This window comes from Lissotriton vulgaris, chromosome 3_2 (assembly GCF_964263255.1).
Source record: "Lissotriton vulgaris chromosome 3_2, aLisVul1.2, whole genome shotgun sequence".
Taxonomy (NCBI): domain Eukaryota; kingdom Metazoa; phylum Chordata; class Amphibia; order Caudata; family Salamandridae; genus Lissotriton; species Lissotriton vulgaris.
This window is the reverse complement of record NC_141690.1, coordinates 17,801,941-17,823,544: the sequence shown is the minus strand read 5'-3', so window position 1 is coordinate 17,823,544 and position 21,604 is coordinate 17,801,941. Positions and strand designations below refer to the sequence as shown.

Here is a 21,604-nt window from a genome sequence, read left to right as displayed (position 1 = left end):
TACACAATATGCAGCTAAATGTACACATACTATACAACACTGTAAAAACTGGATTATTAATTGCTGTCAAAGGCACTGGAAGTAAGGTTATGTGGGGTGCTGCAGAACCCCCTAAATACCCATGCTTCAATTCAGAAGGTGAATGAGCATTGAAGATGCTTTTCAGTTTTGTTTTTCTCTTGTCACCCTTGCTGTTTGTTCAGAGACGGAGGTCAAATGTCTGGCTATATCTTCTGAAAATTTCTGCTTAATCCAAGATGGTGTTTACCACATCCTCTCACTATCCAGACAGAGAAAGAAAAGTAAAGTGAGCTAAATGACAGTCGTGCTAGGTACAAGGAGTGTGAAAGGAAAGGATGCAGGATGACTTTTTTTGTAGCATACAACACAATTTAAATACCTGTAAATTAATTGTACAAATATTTGAGTATATCAGGAGTTAGAAAAGCAAAAATGAAGCTTTCTTTTAGGGAAGTGTGATGGAAATAAATACTTGACTAGGAAATAAATCAATACGCTTAGCGATGACAGTGATCTGCCACACCATGCTTTATTAATATATTTGTAATCGTCTGTTGAAAATCCCCCCCCCCCCACCCACACCCTGCCCCACCGCTCTTACCTGCACGGGCCGCAGCTGCATATGCATTTACCAGAGGTGTTTGCTTGTGCGACGGGAGGCTGTTGACGGTTGTGTAAAACATTTTGCAAGTTCTGTTTACTTGTTTTAGTTGATGCAGTGTTAATCATTTAAAAACAATCCCCCCATGGTGATTACAGATGCGAAAGAGGGTTCAAACAGCCTGCAGGGTGGCCTGTGGGGTACGTGGCAGGGTGGTGCAGGGATATCCAGGTGGGAATTCATTAGTAAACCAGCATTGGAAAAGCCAATGGGTCTTGCCTATATGAGATCTATTAGCTTTGCCAATGTATTTTAGCCATGTTGTAGAGCAGCTTGGCAGTTGTACAGCATGATTAAAAGTTATCAAATTATTATTTTTTTAACCCCTTCGCTGCGGCGGCTATTCCGCCACAGCGCTAAGGGGGAGGCGGGGCCTCGTGGCGCTCCGGTGCTCGTGACGGAACCGCTCCGTCACGGCCCGCGGGTGAGCTGTGCTTGTGACGGAACGGTTCCGTCACGGCCCCACCCGCTCTTTAGAACGTCAGCGCAAGCCCGGAATTCGCACCGCGCAGGCGCAGCAAGCGGGCCGTGACGGAACCGTTCCGTCACCAGCACAGCCCACCCGAGCTCATGACGGAACGGTTCCGTCACGAGCATGGGAGGGGTTAAATCGCTATAAGCACTTTTTGTTTACCTTCTCCCGTCACAGCATTGTATTTTATACTTTTATAGCACGTTTTAATAAGAAGTTTTAGCAGTTATGCACAGCAGCCACGCTACTCTACAACATTGATAAAAGACATTTGCAATGCCAATAGCAGTCAAAGGCGAGACCTACTGACTTTGCCAATGCTTTTTTCTTTCAGCACTCCATACTAGTGCATGGGTTTTCTTGCGCTCTCCATTGTGTGCTGCTCCAGCAGAAAATGTCCCCCACTCCCGGATGCTCAATGTTACTCCCTCCTCCCCCACTTCGCCCATTCTTCCCACCCATATTTTGGGGTTTTAATTTAGTTTTATTTCCCTCCCATTTGGCATCAGCCTTCCATTGCTCCCATCCGTTGCGTTTTCCCCTACACCTATCCTCACTCACTTACTTAGTTGCTCTCCTCCCATTCCGATCCTTAACCAATGTTTTTAATAAAAATTGCTGCTGGGCCACTTTTTGTGAAACACACTATTGGCACATGTAAATATTTATTTTATTTACCGCTTTAAGTGGCACCCGCTGTCTTGGAATAGTTTAAAAATTGCATCTGCTGCGTCATACCCTATGCAAGTGTCCTCTTGGTGACGTATTCATGTGTCCTCACGTGAGTCTACAGTAGCATCGTGACGTGAATGTAGGCATGCTTATGCAGTTAACATTGCGGTTTTTGTTTTGCTGATGCGGCATACCAATGGTAAAAAGCATTTATTTTTTCTAATGCACAGGAACATTTGCAAAACAATTGGCCAAACCCAATAGGTTGCAAAGGTGAGACCTCTTGGGTTTGCCAAATGCTTGTTTTATTTGCATTTATACAGTATTGTAAAGCAATCACGGGCTGTAATGGACAGCAGGCCACCATTCCATTTATTGCATTCAAAAGAAAACACTTTTTCAAACCAGCCCATGTTCCTTACGGAAGCCAGAGCTACTCCATAAAAAAAAACACTTTTCCGTTTTGAAAAACTTAAGGGGAGCAGGCGTAGAGTCCCTATTCCACTGCCTACTCCCTCCACGGCAGCAAACACGATTTCAAAAGGGAAACTGGGTGCTAAATGAAATTTTCGGACTCCTGAAAGGGCTTTTGTACGTAAAAAAAGCCCTCTTGCATTTACAACCCCTATCATTTTTGCTAATAACGGGGTGTGCAATCGTAGAATGGCTGTGCATGATGTAGTGTTGTGCAAAGGACACAGTCTAGTTGTTCTAGCCCTGTATCACACTAATCACCCACCCACCACAGACGTCACAGGGTCAGGTGACGCTGCCAATAAAAGGGGCCGAGCGCACGTGCTCGTGGCCATAGTTATACTACCTATCTGGTGTCTGCGTCAGTCCTTACTACACCATGTGGGCCTAGGGCCCCACCACCACATTGGCGACGAGGCGGTAACGCAATGCCACGCGTGCCGAAGCTGAACAATCCCCGGAAAAAAAAAAAGAAGGGAAGTGCCCATGTGCAGGGCACCCCTCTGGGGAAGCGGCGCCGGCCGCCGAGAGGCCCACGGGGCGTGTGCTGTGCCCCGGGCCTGAAGATCCACGGTGAGGTGTCCGGGAGTCCACCCCGCACCTCTGTGCCCAGAGTGAGCCTCCCTGCGCGAGGCGAGAGTGGAGCGGACCGACCGGAGCCTACCCGCGTCGGCCGCGACTGAGCCCCTGCCTGGGGCGAAGAGAAAGCCGTGCGGAGCCTACCCGCATCGGCCGCGACTGAGCCCCTGCCTGGGGCGAAGAGAGAGCCGTGCGGAGCCTACCCGCATCGGCCGCAACACAGTGACCCACCGGTGCCGAGCGGACCGCCCAGTGCCCACCTGCGACGGCCGCGAAGCGGAGACCCCCACCGGAGAGGTGCACCGGCCGGACGGAGCCCACCCGCCACGACCGCGACAGAGCATCAGGCCCGCCGGCCGAAGGTGAGCCCCAGGGGTGAAGTGACGTCCATGAACAATGCCCAAAGTATAAGCAGGACTCGCGGAGCCCACCCGCGGCCTGCCTGCAGCGCCCTTCCCCCGCCGCGTGTGTGAAGTGCGGCGGAGGGGTGAAAGACTGCCGGAAAGCGCCCGCAGCGCGAGGGGAGCTGCCAGGCGCTTAATAACCGAAGCGGAGTCCACCCGCATGACCAGCGCGCCTCGCCGGGCGTGAGTGTGCCCTCCAATGAACTTTATATAAAGCAGTACCAGCGGAGCCCACCCGCGGCCTGCGACAAGCATGGCAGGTCTCCGCCGTGCAGCGTGTGCAAGGTGAAGCTGCTGCGGCGGGAGACCGGGGAAAGTGAAGCGCAGCCAGAAGCGGAGCCCACCCGCGAAGTAATGGCGCCTTGACTCAGCGGACCGAACAGTAACTGCTGCTGCCTGTGTCCCGAGTCGAGCACCACACGCACCTGATAAGAAATTGCTGAAGCGGAGCCCACCCGCTCAGCACACGACCTGCCCTCCGTAAAACCGGAACCGTGAATAGCCGGCGGGTGCCAACCCCACACGACCACACATCGCCCAGCACGCCCCCCCTGCCGGCGCGAGGACTGCCGAAGGCTGCCGCAAGCAGGGAGAACAGAGAGCAGTGATGGCAATAGGGCCGCCGGCAACGAGAGTATGCCCGTACCTCCCGGGCTCCCCAAGAGCAGGACGATGTGCCGGTAAGCAGCTATCCCCGCCCACATAGAACTTCCAAGGGTGCGCGATAGCGCTGGTTGTGAGGGTGTACACAGAGACAGACAAGTACAGATACCGGTAAGCCCGGTAGGACACCGAACACTCCTCAAACACCCCCCCCCCTCCCTGCGCAAACACGAAAGGAACATGTGCATTTGCACTCACCGAGAGGAGAGGTGCCTTCCTTGATCCCTGCAGTCGGCAGCAGCTCCAGCCCCCTGTGCACCAAGAGGGGAGACAATAGAGTGCCCAACAAGGGAAGACAGTCGTGAGCAAGGAGGAAGCAGGCATCACTGCCACCCAGTGGCCAGAAGGAAAAGTGCACCTGCATTAACAAGGAACTGCAACAAGCATTGCACAATACCAGTCAAATCAGCAGCACCAAGGGGCATCAGACTGAGTAACGCCCCAAGGAAAGCATCCAATCTCACGCAGCAAGTAAGTGCGCAACCACGCAGAAGACACCCACACACACCAGCAAAGGGTCTGCAGATGCCACTTCCAGCGCAACGTGGGAAAGAGGCACGAACGCCTCACCAAGCATCCAAGCACTGACAGAACGTCTGGAGGAAACGCCTGCCGAGATCAAATGACGGAGAGAGCAGCGACGCCTTGTGGACACAGGTGTTCACCGCAGCATCAACTACTCCCGCCAACGGTCCAAAGCAGCAAGTACCCAACGACTCGCAACATGCGTCCAAGAACCCTGAACAGTAAGCGCGCATAACGCGCCACATGGCGCAAGAGCTCCACACCCGCACGACAGGACCGCGTAGTACTGCGCCGGAACGTGCCAGGAGCGCCAGGAATCAGGAGCGCCAGAGTGACGCTGCACAGCGACACGCCAACGCCACGGGACAGCGCACAAAGGTCCCCAAGAAAGACAGCGACATCTCGCAGCAACCAGAACGCCATCGTCAGCCCGCATGGCGGCATGCACCAGAGATGCACCAGGAGCGGTGACGCAACTCTCCTCCGCGCAGACAAAACGCGCCAACGCTAAATCACTGTGACGGTGAACAGCGACCACCAAGCAAATAGCACAGCATGACAACTCATGCCCAAGCTGAAAGCCGACCACCCAGTCTGGTCGCCAAGGAAAGAAAAGCAACAACAGAGAAGATCGCGACAAACGGTCCAGTCAGTGAAGGGAAGAACACCATGCCGGAGAGCTATGCCCAGACTAGAAAGAAACGGGTGGAGTGCACGCCGCCTGGGGAAGACTGGTCGGGAAGGCCAACGACAGCAAGAGGACCAGACCACGTCGCAAGAAGGAACATGGAAAGGAAGGGCGCGACGCCAGAAAGAAAAGGAAGGAGGAACAGTAGAGCCAAAGGAACCCGACGAGACAGGAGGGTCATGAGGGAATTGACCAAAGAAGGGTATCCTGATTGAAGACAACAGAAGTGATCAAGTACCAGGAAGATACGACGACAGGTCTAGTCAACAAGTAAGGGGAAGACAGTGTCCTACCACATGGACAAGACCAAGGGGACGACATGTAGAGGGCCCGCTACATGGAAAAGCCTGGTTAGCACGAGCAAGCGAGAAAGAAGACTTGACCGCGTCGAGGAAGAGAACGAAGAGGAAGAATGGAGTAACACAACATCACTCCACAGAAGAAGAGAGAGAACAACAGTCAGCACACAGGAACATCGGTGCTGTCCAAGGAGCATTGCAACAGTCAGCACACAGGAACATCGGTGCTGTCCAAGGAACATCGCAACATCCGTGTGGATCCCAGTAATCCCGACAACTCGCACCTGAGGAGACCAACCACCGAAGAACCGCATGGGTGCCCCGTGAACCTGAAGCTTGCCGAAGCAGAGCATACCCGAGCACTAGACAATCCACCCTTGTGGACTACACAAGACTCGACTGTGGCCATGTCCGAAGTTCCGCAGCGACCCGCACAGCCCACGCGATCTCGTGGCAGTCCAGGGGACAAGGGCCTCGGCCGCATGTCCTGTGAGAGAGGAATCCGGATGGGAGAGGTGCAGCAGCGGCAGCTCCACGACAGAGCAACAGGAAGCACGAAGGCCCCAGGTAAACACCTGGCACCGAGAAACGGTCTGGCGAAGACACTGAACCCATGTCCCAACGGCAAGAACATCCTGGTGGATGACATCAACACCCCGAGGACATCATGAAAGACTTGGCGGTGAGTCCGTTGGCAGTTCCTCAGCGACGCCTTTGCGCGGCTCGTGCGAAGCCCCGCACGGTCCACCCGGTCCCATCGTGTCCGGCAAGAGGGTCCTCCCAGCCTCTCTAGTGAGAGAAGAGTCCAAGCAGGAGAGGCCAATCTTCAAGGCTCCAGTGAGAGAGGAGTCCGGCTAGACAGGCAAGTCGGAAGTTACTTGGCCGGCAGGAGGCGTGAAAGCATCAAGATCAGCAAATCCAAGGAAAGACCTCTCGTGCCGCAGTCATCTCCATCAACCAACAAGCGTTGTCATCCACTGGACTAGGAACACCTGCGAGACCCCTCAAGGGTCAAATCCTATTCTGCTCCAGACAACCCCAAGTGTTGAACAATGTACATAAGCGCAGCAAGACCAGGATGACCTGAAGTACACCGCTGAGGTGAAGCTCATCTGACTGACTTTGTAATCCAGGAACTGTCTTCGACATTCTCCCAGCCGATAGTCTGAAGAAAACCTGTTGGGGATGTAATTTGGTATTATTCTATTTTCTTGCAGGTTGGACATTTTGTTTTCTTTTCCCTGAACTTTAGGAGGGATGTAGTGTTCTGCAAAGGACACAGTCTAGTTGTTCTAGCCCTGTATCACACTAATCACCCACCCACCACAGACGTCACTGGGTCAGGTGACGCTGCCAATAAAAGGGGCCGAGCGCACGTGCTCGTGGCCATAGTTATACTACCTATCTGGTGTCTGCGTCAGTCCTTACTACACCATGTGGGCCTAGGGCCCCACCACCACACATATGAGGCTCATTTTATTTGACTTCTCTCACGAAAGTGAAAATGGTAAATGCATTTACAGACATCAAAAATAATTTAATTATTCGCATTAATATGTAAATACGCATCAATCTTATGCAACTTCTGTGCACATTAAATGCGTACTACTCTAAGAGCAGTTTATGTGCTTTTCATCACTAAAAACATTACCATTGAGTTAATGTCAGCTGAGAGGAAACTGCAGTGGTCTTGTTAAAATCTAGGCTAGATGCTGGCCTCTGATGGGCACAGCCGTACACTGCACCCTAAGTAATAATTTTCCTGTGGATGCTAAGACTGAACACTGCAGAATCTCTTCCTGCGCCGAAGTACTCGAGTCCATCACCTCGGCTCGGATACGAATTTTTGAACGAAATAAGCGCGTAAGGATGCTTTTATGATAATTACAAAAACGCACACGGAATAAAATCAGAGCACAAAACAGTTTCTGCCTCTATTGACCCCAGGATATCTGATCGCTCGTGGTGTCTGTGCTTAAGTAATGGTCAATTTGCAGTTCAAAGCTAAGCAGGTGGTATATGGGATTAGGTACAAGCAACTTGTTTTCTGTAAATCTATATGCTTTTTCACAGACACAAACTTGAGATGAAGGAACAAAGCCAGCACTTAGCCATTGGCTGTATGAAATTTCCTTCCCCAGACTTCAGTGCAAGTCAATGGGGAAATTAAATTCCCCCAGTTTTTTTCTCCAAATATCGCTCTTGTCTGTGCCAAATGTGGCGTGCGTGTGGGCTAGGCCCTCAGGGATGACGTCCGTGAATGATTAAATGGCTTGCTTTGTAGAACACGAGCTGCCACCCCTTAGGAAGAAAAGATTGGCAATGACAATTAGTATTAGAAACAATCTAGTTTTCGAGGGCTTTTCTGGAAAACTCGAGCATCCAAATTAGGCACAGACAAACCAGTATAGAAATCCAACGTTTCGAACAGGTGAAGGACTGTCCTCTAACCCTAACCTTTGTGATTTTTATACACCACAATCGCGCCTGTAGTGTCCTGCCAGGACACAGTCTAGTTGTTTTTAAGTGTAACCCTACACTGAACACCCACCCACCACAGACGTCACTGGGTCAGGTGACGCTGTTAATAAAAGTGGCCGAGCGCACGTGCTCGAGGCCAGAATTACCATCCATAAGCTGGTGTCCGTGTCACACTTATTTCTATCATGCGGGCCTAGGGCCCCATCTTTACAATGGCGACGAGGCGGTAACGCGATGCCACGCGTGCCAGCTAAAAGAAAATCGTTGGGGGAAAAAGGAGGGGCGTGCTGCCCGTGCCATGAGCACTCCCCCTGCAGCAAGCGACAATTAGCGGAGGCCCGCGGGGCGTGTGCTGAGCCCCGGGCCAAGAACACGAAGCGGGAGGTGACCGGGAGCTCACCCCGCACCTCCCGTGCCCAGCGTGTGTGCCCCCCCTGCAAGGGGTGAAGTGAGAGCCAAGCGGTGCCCGCCCGCATCAACCGCGACGGAGTGCCCCTGAAAGCGGAGACCCCTGCGGAGCCCACCCGCGGGGTTGAACAAGGCCCGTCGGCCGAAGGTGAGCCTACAGTAAAGCACCGAAAGCGGATCCCACCCGCTATAAACTGTACACTGTGCCCCTAGTATAGCGAGGCCAGCGGAGCCCACCCGCGGCCTGCCTGTGGTGCCTCCTGTCCCCCACTGCGAGGGTGAATGAACATTAGAGGGAAGCCAAGTTGAGCCCATTCGCGAAAAGGAGGACTTCTGCCCCGTCAAGGAGCGAAGCGCCCGCAGTCGGTGAGGTGCTGCCGGGCGGACACTGAGCAAGAAGCGGAGCCCACCCGCAAAGCGCTAGCTTCTCCACACCCAGCGCTGCGTGTGATGTGAAGCCGGCGGGGTGGGGAAGCGAGAAGAACAGCGCCCGGCCCGCAGCCGGTACGAGCAGCGCAAGCCCCCCCTCTGCGCAGCCTAACCAGCAGGCCCATCGGAGCTCACCCCGCAGCGCGAGTAAGGTGGGACAACTTGGAGGGGCAGTGACCCCAGGGACATCGCTCGAAGGAGAGCGGCAGGAGCAGCCGGGACACCGCAGCACTGCAAGGCCGACGCTCCTCCCTCGCCGGGCCGCGTGTGGAATGCAAGGCTGCTGCGGGTAGGAAGGAGACAAGAGTAGCAGTAGAAGGCCGTCCAGAGCGGCCGGTATGAACTGAGAGCCCCCCCACACGGCCCAGATAAAGAAAATATTACGAGACTCACCGCAAAGGAGAGAGAGTCCGACAGGGCGCCATCTGAGGAGGTGCCCGCTCCCGGGGAGACGAATGTGAGGACGCGAGGAATCCAGGGGCAAGCCTAAATGAGCCCGAGGCCGGCCCGGCCAGTAAGTGAAAGTACACGGGCCCCTCGAGTGAGAAAACTGCTCAAGACAGGGATCTGAAATGGAGTAGAGGCAACACTGCCACCTAGTGGCCACCACAAATCCAGCACTGAAACCAAAATAAAAGGCAAGGACTGGGGAGGCCCGAGACACCCATAACAGTCTTACCTGCCGGATGACCTCTCTGCAACAACCCACCACCAGCAAGGGGAGGCACCACTACAAGACCAGCCAGAGAAAAGGTCAAGGTGAGACAGCCCCAGAAGAGTGCCACCCTGTTTTCAACGCTCACACTAGTACAGCACAATACAGGGCAGCAACGTGCAAGGAACGCAAGACGGCGCAGGAACGCGCCAGGAGTGCAGCAACTCCCCCCCCCCAAAAAAAAAGAACACTACAAAGGTAGATTGCGACTAGGTACACGCCAGCAATCGAGGAACAAAGCAAAGTGCGAGCCAGCACTACCAGATGACACCACCAGGACAACACAGCACTGCGCATGAAAAGCGCAAGGAGTGAAGGAACTCCACGCACCAGGAGAACGAACAAAGCACAAGGACACAGCCACGCCCGAATGACGCCACGTCAATACGCAAACTCCTGAGGACAAAAGGAGACGGCGCAGGAACGCACCAGAAGCGCAGAAACACGCTACGAAGCGCAAGGGACGCGCCAGGAGGGCTAGAACTCCACACCCGCACGCCAGGACAGTGCAGCACCATGCCAGGAGCGCCAGGAATCAAGAGCGCCAGAGTGACGCTGCACAGCGACACGCCAACGCCAAGGGACAGCGCACAAAGGTCCCCAAGAGAGACAGCGACGTCTCGCAGCAACCAGAGCGCCATCGTCAGCACGCATGGCGGCATGCACTAGAGATGCACCAGGAGCGGTGACGCAACCCTCCTCCACGCAGACAAAGCGCGCCAACGCCAAAACACCGTGTCGGTGAATAGCGACCACGAAGAAGATAGCACAGCATGACGACTCATGCCGAAGATGAAAGCCGACCACCCAGTCTGGTCGCCAAGGAAAGAAAAGAAGCAACAGAGAAGATCGCGACAAACGGTCCAGTCAAAGAAGAGAAGAACACCATGCCGGAGAGCTATGCCCAGACCAGAGAGAAACAGGTGGAGTGCACGCTGCCTGGGGAAGACTGGTCGGGAAGGCCAACGACAGCAAGAGGACCAGACCACGTCGCAAGAAGGAACATGGAAAGGAAGGGCACAACGCCATAAAGAAAAGGAAGGAGGAACAGTAGAGCAAAAGGAACCCGACGAGACAGGAGAGTCACAATGGAATTGACCAAGGAAGGGTATCCTGATTGAAGGCAACAGAAGTGATCAAGTAACAGGAAGATACGATGACAGGTCTAGTCAACAAGCCAGGATAAGACAGTGTCCTACCACATGGACAAGACCAAGGGGACGACATGTAGAGGGCCCGCTTCATGGAGAAGCCTGGTTAGCATGAGCACGCAAGAAATAAGACCTGACCGCGTCGAGGAAGAGAACGAAGAGGAAGAATGGAGTAACACAACATCACTCCACAGAAGAAGAGAGAGAACCACAGTCAGCATACAGGAACATCAGTGCTGTCCAAGGAGCATCACAACAGTCAGCACACAGGAACATCGGTGCTGTCCAAGGAACATCGCAACATCCGTGTGGATCCCAGTAATCCCGACAACTCGCACCTGAGGAGACCAACCACTGAAGAACCGTATGGGTGCCCCGTGAACCTGAAGCTTGCCGAAGCAGAGCATACCCGAGCACTAGACAATTCACCCTTGTGGACTACACAAGACTCGACTGTGGCCATGTCTGAAGTTCCGCAGCGACCCGCACAGCCCATGCGATCAAGTGGCAGTCCAGGGGACAAGGGCCTCGGCCGCATGTCCTGTGAGAGAGGAATCCGGATGGGAGAGGTGCAGTAGCGGCAGCTCCACGACAGGCAACAGGAAGCACGAAGGCCCCAGGGGAACACCTTTACAAAAAACAATTTGATGGACAGAATGTAGATCAATGTCTTACATTCACCCCAGTACAAGGATCTGGGCCTAAATCCATCGTTTTTTGCACTCCACACCACCCTGGGTCAGATAATGGCTTTATGCAAATCAGCTCTGACCCTGTGCCCCATGGGAACAGTCCAGTCCGAACTACAACAGCCATATCTTTCCCAGACCTGGGGGACACCTGGCACCGAGAAACGGTCTGAAGAAGGCACTGAACCCATATCCTAACGGCAAGACCATCCTGGCGGATGACATCAACACCCCCGAGGACATCATGAGAGACTTGGCGGTGAGTCCGTTGGCAGTTCCTCAGCGACGCTTTTCGCGGCTCATGCGAAGCCCCGCACGGTCCACCTGGTCCCATCGTGTCCAGCAGGAGGGTCCTCCCAGCGTCTCTAGTGAGAGAAGAGTCCAAGCAGGAGAGGCCAGTCTTCGAGGCTCCAGTGAGGGAGGAGTCCGGCAAGAAATTCAAGTCGGAAGTTACTTGGCCGGACGGAGGTGTGAAGGCATCAAGATCAGCAAATCCAAAGAAAGACCTCTTGTGCCGCAGTCGACTCCAACAACCAACAAGTGTTATCATCCATTGGGCTAGTAACACCTGCGAGACCCGTCAAGGGTCACTCCCATTCTGCTCCCGATGCTCCAAGTGATGAACACTGTAGATAAGCGTCAACGCAGCAAGACCAGGATGATCTGAAGTACACCACTGAGGTGAAGCTCATCTGATTGACTTTGCAGTCCAGAACTTTGACATCTCCCAGCCGGCCGCCTGAAGAGAATCCGTTGGGGGCTGTACATTTCTGGTATTCTGTTTTTTTGCAGTTTGGACATTCGCTTTTCCCTTCATTAAATTTTGGGAGGGATGTAGTGTCCTGCCAGGACACAGTCTAGTTGTTTTTAAGTGTAACCCTACACTGAACACCCACCCATCACAGACGTCACTGGGTCAGGTGACGCTGTTAATAAAAGTGGCCAAGTGCACGTGCTCGAGGCCAGAATTACCATCCATAAGCTGGTGTCCGTGTCACACTTATTTTTATCATGCGGGCCTAGGGCCCCATCTTTACAGCGCCCACCTTAGCCTGCTAAGAACATGACACATATTAGGAAAACAAACCGGTCTGAGGTTGCCGCCAGCCTTTGAGCATTGCCACTGCTTGTTTCGTCATTTTTTCTTGTAAAATGTTATGGTTAAGGGAGCTTGCAGGACCTAGTCAGTAGTAAAAAAGGAAGCATTGGCTAAAATATTTTTTTGTCTAAAAAACGCACATTGCCATAGTCTTACCACTGAATGGAGTTACTTGGTGTGTGGACATGCTCCATGTGAAAGAGCAGAATGCCACGCGCTCACTGTGGGTACGTTTGGCCAATGACTGAAGTGGAGTCCCACTGCCCTACGCTGTGTACACTGATGGGTGCAAGAAAAATGTAAGTTACACAACAATGGACCAATGAAATAAGAGGATTTACTCAAATTCTCAATTAGTAAGAATATTATACATTTCATTTTAGTAAAATCTAAAAGCTTTGCTTAATGCCAGACCTAACTAAAGACAGTGCATTTTAAAAACAAAATAATTAAATCTATGAAAAACAGAACTCAAAAAGTAATATACATTTCCTTGAGACCACCCTTTTGTTGGCTGAAAGTCACTGCAGGGTTTTCGTTTGTCCCGACTCTGGTTTATGACATTGCAGCCTCAGTCACAACAAACATGTTGGAGTATTCCGATTAATAATCAGTACATGAGGAAACATATGTTATGGGTGGCCCGGGTGAGGGATTTAGAGCAGACGAGAGAGAATTATTGTCCGTTTCACAGACGTCTGACTATTCAAAGGAAAAAGGGTTCAGTGTTCCCTAATATTGTGCCCATGATGGGTGGCAGCATTGAGGGTGCTCTTCGCCTTTGAGAAGCCGTCACAAAACTGTGGCAAATGTAAAGTCAATAGGTCTGACTTTAATGTGCTAACACGGGCGTGCACAAGTGCTGTTTGCGAGAGTTAGAACTTTAAGACTGGACCTATTGGCATTACTAATGCAGTGGCAGATGGCAGTGTTGCCCAGGCTACTTCCACACTGAAGATACAACCCCTGCTACATGTTCAGACTTCCACTTTGAAACCATTTATATGGCATATTAGGAAAAGCATATGACACCACTCACCAAACCATGGGGCATATTATCAAGGACCGGTGTTAAAATTATCGCCGTTTTATCGGCAGGAAACTGCCGATAAAACGGCGATAATGGGCTTGATAATACGCCCTTGTTAATTCCCATAGAAGCCCATGTTCTGATGTTAACATGGGCTTCTATGGGAATTAACAAGGGCGTAATATCAAGCCCATTATCGCAGTTTTATCGGCAGTTTCATCACATCACACTCCTCTAGGATAATTTCACAGTTTGGGGCCATATCTGCCTTCATCCATGTTAAGGTTTGCCTGAACCAAGGTGCCTTCCATTACATTATCTCACAATGCTAAATTTCTTGCTTTGTCCTTTTGTCTCCTTGATGAGTTTTGTGCCACCAAACCGGTGTACGGTTTAAGTACAACTATTGTCCTGTGATGGAGTACCCGTTTGTGTTCGAAAAGGTTTTGAAAGCTCATTTGCTCATGGAGAATTACACTGCTTCAGAAAGAGCAGGGGTGACTCCTTCACTAGGGCGGAGGTTCATCGCCCCACTGCTCTTAGAGCAGTAGAAAAATGAAAAGTAAATTGATAACGTTATTATAAATTTTATTTTTCATTGCTATGGACTAGGTTAGAGCAGGCGGGGCTGGGGTCACAGGAAAGGAGTGGTGGGCACACTCTAAGTGTGCATGATGGTTTGGCCGGCTATCTTGGTAATGCACAATCTGGTGGGGAACATGTACAGGCTCATAGTCCCCGTCTGGGGCGCCGAATCACGGCGCTCTGACCGATCACCACGTTGTTGTCATGATGACAACAGCATCATCATTGGCTTAGGGAAGCCTGTGTGCCTCCTGCTTCCTGCTTCCAGACTCTGAGTCAGGAAGAAAAGCAGAGAGACAATGGTGAAGAGATGGCGGAAGAGGTAAGTGGGTTCAAAAAATATATATTTTAGTTGTTTTCACCCCTTCATTTCACCACCTCCATTCCCTACCAGCCGCCACTGAGAGAAAGACCTTAATTTCTCATGTGTTATCCAAAGTGTGTCTGTTAATGCCTGCCTGGGATTTGAGGCAGCCTAGACTTCTTGAGCTGTCCAAAGTACAGACATTAGTTATGTTAAGACTCTGTTGGCAAGACCATGTCCCTTTTTGTCCTTCAGGCTGTGATTGCAGCTGCCGTAGAAAGTGGTAACAGTCAGGTTTACTTGGGCGCTCTAGGCAAGGAGTTTAGGATGTTACTTCCAAGATCATCTTTGAGAATGGTAGGCTGATCCTCCATCAATGAGAAAGAATGCATCATTGCTGTAACTCCGATGTTCTTCTCGGTTGAAGGAGCCAGCAGTACTTCCACTTCTTGATTTCTTAGTGCAGACCAGTATTTGTGGATCCGTTTCTTTTGCTCTGTGATTTGTTGTGAAGGCTATCGGCTGCAAACCAATCTCTTTCACAGTGGAGATGACCGCATGGCGCGAATCCTTCACACTGGCCAGGATGTCTATGGTTAATGGATTCATATTCTTATTGATTGAGGCAGTTAGCATCACAAGTCCAAGAGAAATGGCATTAATAATTTTTTATAAACCAATTTTATTTATTTTATCAAAAATCCACAACAGGTGCATTCCTCAAGATATACAACACATTTTTTGCACAAACTAACAGTGAAGATGATATCATTGTCCCAGTTGGCGGCATCAATCACATTGCATAAATAAACCATAAAATGATTTCCCCCAAACCCTGTCATGCTTGTGGGGGTATCCACGTTTCTAAAGCTGGTTTCTAAAGCTGCACACACCAATTTACCCCTCTACGCCAAATCAAAATTGAGGGGGACTTTGTTGCTTTTATGTACGTGCCACATCTTGTTTAGCTACAAGGCTGGCCACCGCAATAAAAGTTAATTCGGCCTAGGGGCCCCCACACTCCTCCACCAATCCTAGGAGGGCAGAGCACGGAGTCAATTCTACTCCCTGCCCAAGGCCTGCCGAAAGCTACTCAGTCACCCGGCCCTAGAAGGGGCAGATGGTGGGCAGCCCAGACCCTATGGAAAAAGTCTTTGACAGGGAGGTAGCATCGCGGATATGCAGCCTGAATAATCGGTGACATGCGATGCAGACAGCGAGGAGAGAGATCAGCCATGTGAAAGTAGTTACGTTGTATCATGCGCATACAGTATGAAATTGCCAATGCACTTGGGGTGAGACAGGCCTCCCTCCAGTCATCCTCATCCAGATCTTCCACCCAAACCGCCCATTTATGTCTGAGTAGGTCGAAGTCGTCAGGGGCGTGAATGACCAGAGAATGATAAATTGCAGAGATGGCCCCCTTCCCCAGGTGGCCTAAGAAAATCTTAGCCTCAAGTGGGCTATATTCAGGAATCCGGGTTTCTGGCAGAATGTGTGATCACAGGCTGTGTGCATCCGAAGAAGACAAAAGAACGGAGAGTTTGCTAGTGCAAATGAATTTTTCAAGTCCTTGAAGGACATTAAGTTTTCCCCTTTATAAACTTCCCCCAAATATGTAATGCGATTCGATCCCATTGAGCAAAGCCCTCAAGTGCAGATAGATGCACAACCCTGGTTGCCCGCCAAAGAGCGGTCATCTGAGTCAGACGGCGGTCCCAACGGATAAGGCACAAAGTCGCCCTCCAGCAGAGAATTTACACCCATGTACAGGATGGCAACGTAGAGGGTAGCAGCGCTCCGTAAAGGAGCCAGAGAAGGCCATCAAGCCCTAGAGTGCGCAATTCAAGATGATATGCCGGATTGTCCCAACTCCCGGTGAACCAGTCGTTGATCGGTACCAGATGTCTCACCAGGTAGTATAGCTATATACCAGACAGACCAAGACCACCGTCGAAGAGCAATTGATGTGCCCGAGGAGAAAGCCACCCGGTACAAAATATGCGAGTTTGGAGGACAGTTGTGAAACCATTTACGTGAGAGGAGGTAGGGGAAATTCACCAAGATATGCAGGTAGCTGGGGAGGCATATCATTTTGAAGAGCATAATGCACCCCATGGGATTGAGGGTCAGGCCAGCCCATCGATTTAAGCCCCGATCAAGAGACTGAGTCAATCCCAGAAAGTTAAGAGCCCATTCCAAGTCAGGAAGATGAAACACATGAAGCACCCGGATATTTAAAGGAGTTCAACTGGATGGGGACATTTTGGCACCATTAGTGCCCTCCAGCGTCCCGTTCCCCCCTCACCTCCACCTAACAAGATTTGCTAGCATTGATCCACCGGCCTGATGCTTCAGCATAGAGATGAAGGATCTTAAGGCACCAGCATCTGGGGCCCCGGGGATGCCCCAAGAAACAAATGAATGCTATGCGGTCCTCAAGCCTACACCCCAACCCCATCGCCATCCCCTCATCCGAGCATCGCACCGAATGAGAGGAGCCAAGGGCTCTATCGCAAGGGCAAACAGGAGGGGGGAGAACGGGCAACCTTGATCGGAAAGGGTACTGATAGCACACCATTCACTCGAACCTGAGCAGCCGAACTACCATACAAGGGACAGACCATCGTACGAAATGCGGCGCCAAGACCTACCTGTAAAAGGACTGCATTGAGAAAATCCCAGGAGACCATATCAAAGGCATTAGAGAAATTCACCAGAAGGAGGGCCAGGGTGCCGTCCAGGTCCTGTATCTGAACCAATGCCTTCTGGACTCTAAAAATACAATGACGAGTGTTCCTGCATGGCATAAACCCACATTGATATGGGTGAATAAGATATGGAAGAACACATGTCAGGCAGATTGACAGAGCTGTGGCATAAATGTTAATGTTGGCATTAATAAGTGAGATGGGGCGGGAAGAGGAGCAGTGATCTCGGGTGAGGCCCTCCTTGGGGAGGACCACAATGGTGGCACAGTCCAGCTCCGGCAGGAAGGATCCCCGTCATATTGTGGCAGTGTAAAAAGATAATAATTGAGGGGTTAGGATGTAACTGAACCGGTTATAGTAGTCAATAGGGTAACCATCCGGGCCTGCGGTCTTCCCAGATTGAAGTGCTGTGATAGCAGAGTCGATCTCTTCTGCAGTTAAGGGTAGATCCAACTCTAGGATTAAGAAGTCGGGAACGGATGGCAGTGGAATATCTTGTAGAATGGGATTTTCCATCTCCAGCAAGGGTGACTGGTAATGAGTATAAAGGACTCAATATAAAATGGCAAATATTTCTGCAATCATGGATGATTCTTCCTAAAGGTGGCCGAAGGAATTCCAAATTGCAGGGACTATTCTATCTGAAAAGCAGTGGGTCACCAGCCAATAGAGGAGTTTGCTAGATTTATTGCCTCACTCCTACACTCTGAAAGTGGAGGCCAATCCAGGATTGTTTCATCTCCTCCAGGGAGAGTTGCTGCTAGGTTGTGCGTGCGGTGGCCAGGAGATTCCGAGTCTCCTCCGAACTACAATAGCACAGACTGGTTTCCAATTGAAGTATTTTGTATTCAAGGCTGGCCACCTGTGCCAGCTGGCGGGCTTCACAGCACCGCACATATCCCAGGAAAAGGCCCCTCAGAGAGGCCTTACTGGATGCCCACAGTGCAACCGGCGATGATATTGAGCCTGCATTAAGCCGAAAGAAGGTCTGCAACTCCTCCTCAGTGAACACACCTCATTCAGGGGCCTTCAAGTACCAGGAGCTAAACCTCCAAGTAGGAAAAAAACTGTGTTTGGGTGCCCCATTCCATCAGTAGTGGGGGCGTGATCCGAGATGCCATGTGGGAGGATGCGAACGGATTACTGAGAAAGGAGACCCGCATCTGGCAACCACAGTAGGTCAATCCGGGGTTCGGTATTGTGAGTCACGAATTGATGCGTGTAATCCACTCAGTAGGATTCCAGGAGCGTCATTCATTACAAAGGCCAATGGAGTCTGCACAGGAGGACAAACATGCAGAACAGGTACAAAGGCTAGGATATGAAGCAGAAGAAGCATCAAGAATGGGGTCAGGGACCGCATTAAAGTCTCCGCCCATAACAGTACCACCCAAAGGAAGAGTCACAACAAAGGACTGACGCATCTAAAGGGTAGGCTGCAGTAATAGTGGAGAGATGAAGCAGGAAATGAAGTTATAGACCCTCAATCCCACGTGTCACCCTTGGGGTTCCACATGGACCTTGTGACCATCAGGGAGAGGGATTTGTGTAGCAAGATGGCTACCCCATGGGAGCCCCTCACAAAACATGTGTGAAAGACCCAGTTGTACCCGAAACGTCCAAGGAAAGGGCATCGGATGCCCAGCAGGCGAGTTTCTTGTAAGAAGACAACTTTTGACCTATACCTCTTGATATAACGGAGCACCGTGGACTATGTCATCCGGTTAAGCAGGCCATTGATGTTCCAGGAGAGTACTGTGAAATTAGGAGCTGACATGGTGGGGTAAGAAGGCGTCTGTAAGATCTGCAGTGAACCAGAGACATCAGTAAAAATGGGGTTGGCACAATTACAAGTATATTTTAAGGGCCAGAAGCTGTGTGAAATCCTGAAAAGGGAAAACATGCGTACAACAACAAACCAGGCTCTGAGGGGCCAACATAAATTCTCTCCCAACCCCCCCCCCCCCACACCACACTTGTAACTAAGAAGTATCTGTCGCCCATAAACAAAGCACGTCAATAACATAGAAAACAAGGGAAAACGTTTGTGGTATGAAGGCACCCAATTAACAGGATGTTGTTCCTGACAGCATGCGGAGGCAAATGAGAAAAGCTATACATACTGGTGCCAAATCTACTTGAACAGTAGTGGAGTCGACTATATGGCAAACGGGACACCGCCAATGGATAAATGCCATGTGTTTGTCCATTCCACAGGTAGCAGGAGCCGGGTTCGAGCCACCCTGGTCCCCACTGCCACCCATGGAGGACCGCATTGTGGTTAGTTCATAGGTCAAGCGGAAATCAGTGCCCCAGGTCAGGGAGGCAGGGAAGAGCGTGACCCAGAGTTTGGCACATCGTCGAAGGGCCTGAAGATCAAGCGGGTGGCTGTCAAGGCATCATCTAGCACCTGCAACACTTGTATTCTGTCCCCAGTTGGCACTTGCCCCGGCGAGGTGGGCGCCTCATGATACTCAACCCATGACTTGCCGGAGTGGCCCTCTCTAGTCTGCTGCTGAAGGAACAATCTGGAGCGGCTGTCTAAATCCTCAGAAGGGATTGACCCAGGTGAAGGTCATTACAGTGGTCGTTGCTCCGTCGCCCACTCTCAGGGCCGTTCTTAGGGATCAAAGAAAAGGGTTGCAGATTGAAAAAGTACCTGCAAATGGGCTGGGAACAGGAGCATATAACGTATGTTGAGGGCCCATAGTTTCTGCTTCACCTTCCCAGAGGAGCAACGACTATCATCAGGAAAAATAAGGACCTTGGAGTGGGAATGATGGAGCTCTGGGCGGGCACAGCCTTCATACAGATTGACCTCTCTGTCCCAATAGTTGAGCAGGTGCAGTATCACCGTTCGAGATGGTGCCCCAGCTGTGGGGCCATGGGCAAGAAATCAATGTGCCCTCTCAACGACAAACATATTGAACAGTTTGCGAGTCGGGATCCAAGAGTGTAACCACTCCTCCAGTGACTCGGGCAAGCCCAAGGGCAGAGATTGTTGAATATTGAGCGGTTTTCAGCATCCTCTGCCCGTGCAGAGAGAGCCGCAACTGAGGACAAGAGCTTAGATACTTGATGTTTGAGAGTAGTAACCTCGCCTTTGCTCATGTAGATCCGTGCCTCTGTCTCGGTCACTCTGTCCAAAACATTTCAGAGATCCTGGCGAAACAGGGAAATGTCCACATGGAGACTATCAACCTTGGATCCCACAGCCTCCCTGGAGTCCTGAATGGCCTTGAGAATCATCCCCATATCCGCTGTGAGGATGTGGAGGGATGGGGAAAGGGTCATGCCCCCCCCCCCCTAGCATCAAATGGGGAGACCGTATATTTGTCCATGTGTGTATGGTCCAGCTTTTGCTTTGCAGCCCAGGTCCTTTTAGCTTGTCCTTTGTCCGCCTTTCCCTTCTATATTTGGTAAGTTGAGCTGCAACCATTCGAAGAAGTCCAGACCTCATCTTGGATTTTCATTAGGACATGTCTTTATGATCCAAAAACTGAAATAGAATTTGATCAGGAAAGGGGATGTGATCCTTTTGATAATAAGCCATTGATGTATGTTTGATGAGAAGGGTGCAGAGCACAAGGAGGGCTTGAATGCACTTGTGAGACTCCCTTTGTCAATTTCTATTAACTTAATTCCACTCAACCCCAAGTAGGGTTCGCAAGCAGCACCAGAAGCCACCTTCACATGGTTTACCTCAGCACAACACAGAACCTCAGCAGAGCCCACTGCTCCTCTCTGCCCCTCTCTTCTCGGACAGCCGCTACCGCATGCAACCCTCCCCAGTAAGCCTCCACCGCCACTGAGATGTACTGCTATAGCAGTGGGAGAAGAGCAGCAATGAATGACAGGGGAAGAAGGCAGACAAACTGAAGCAGGTGGGAGGATGAAAGCAATTGAAGAGATGACAGCTGGAGGGAAGACCACGATGCACGAGCACTACTGACCTCCTCTGCGAGTCTGATGCTCTCAAAATATTATACACCTGTTGGGGGAGGTTCTAGCCAATAGTCCTGTGACACACCAAGTGAGACTACAGAATCCTTGATCCATACAATTTAAGCCACTATGACCAAATCACATCCCAAGTAGAAAGTCAAGGAGAGCGTGTAGGTGGGTTAGTGCCCACATAGAAAATAAATATTGTGGTGCCAGCATTCCTTTCTGCACTATTTAAATATGAAGATGTTCGGAATTATCTACATATTCTGAAAGGCTTTTTTTGATGGCAGCCCGCTTGAAGGGGACCTATCCAGAGTGGCTGATCCACCACCATGTCCGGTAGAAATATCTCTATGAAAAAGCCCTATGGAAAGCACTGTAAACTTGTAGAAAACTGTAGTGTAGTATCAATGGCATGCTAGTAAGAGCCCATCAACATGTTAGGTAGACTAAAAATGTGGGCACTTGCAATGGAACCCCCAATTTCTGGATTGATGTCTAGTGTCCACCATCTAACATGGGCATTGGCTGCCGGGCTGCCAGATGTCCCTTCAAATTGTCTCTTTGAATGGAATATACCGCCACTTTCATAGAAA

At 51.0% G+C, this 21,604-nt stretch overlaps 1 protein-coding gene across 1 annotated transcript in view; it reads left to right on the top strand.

The window, feature by feature from the left end:
* PGM2 (phosphoglucomutase 2) overlaps positions 1–21,604 on the top strand; it is a 173,923-nt gene that overhangs the window by 141,087 nt on the left and 11,232 nt on the right. The window lies entirely within an intron of this gene.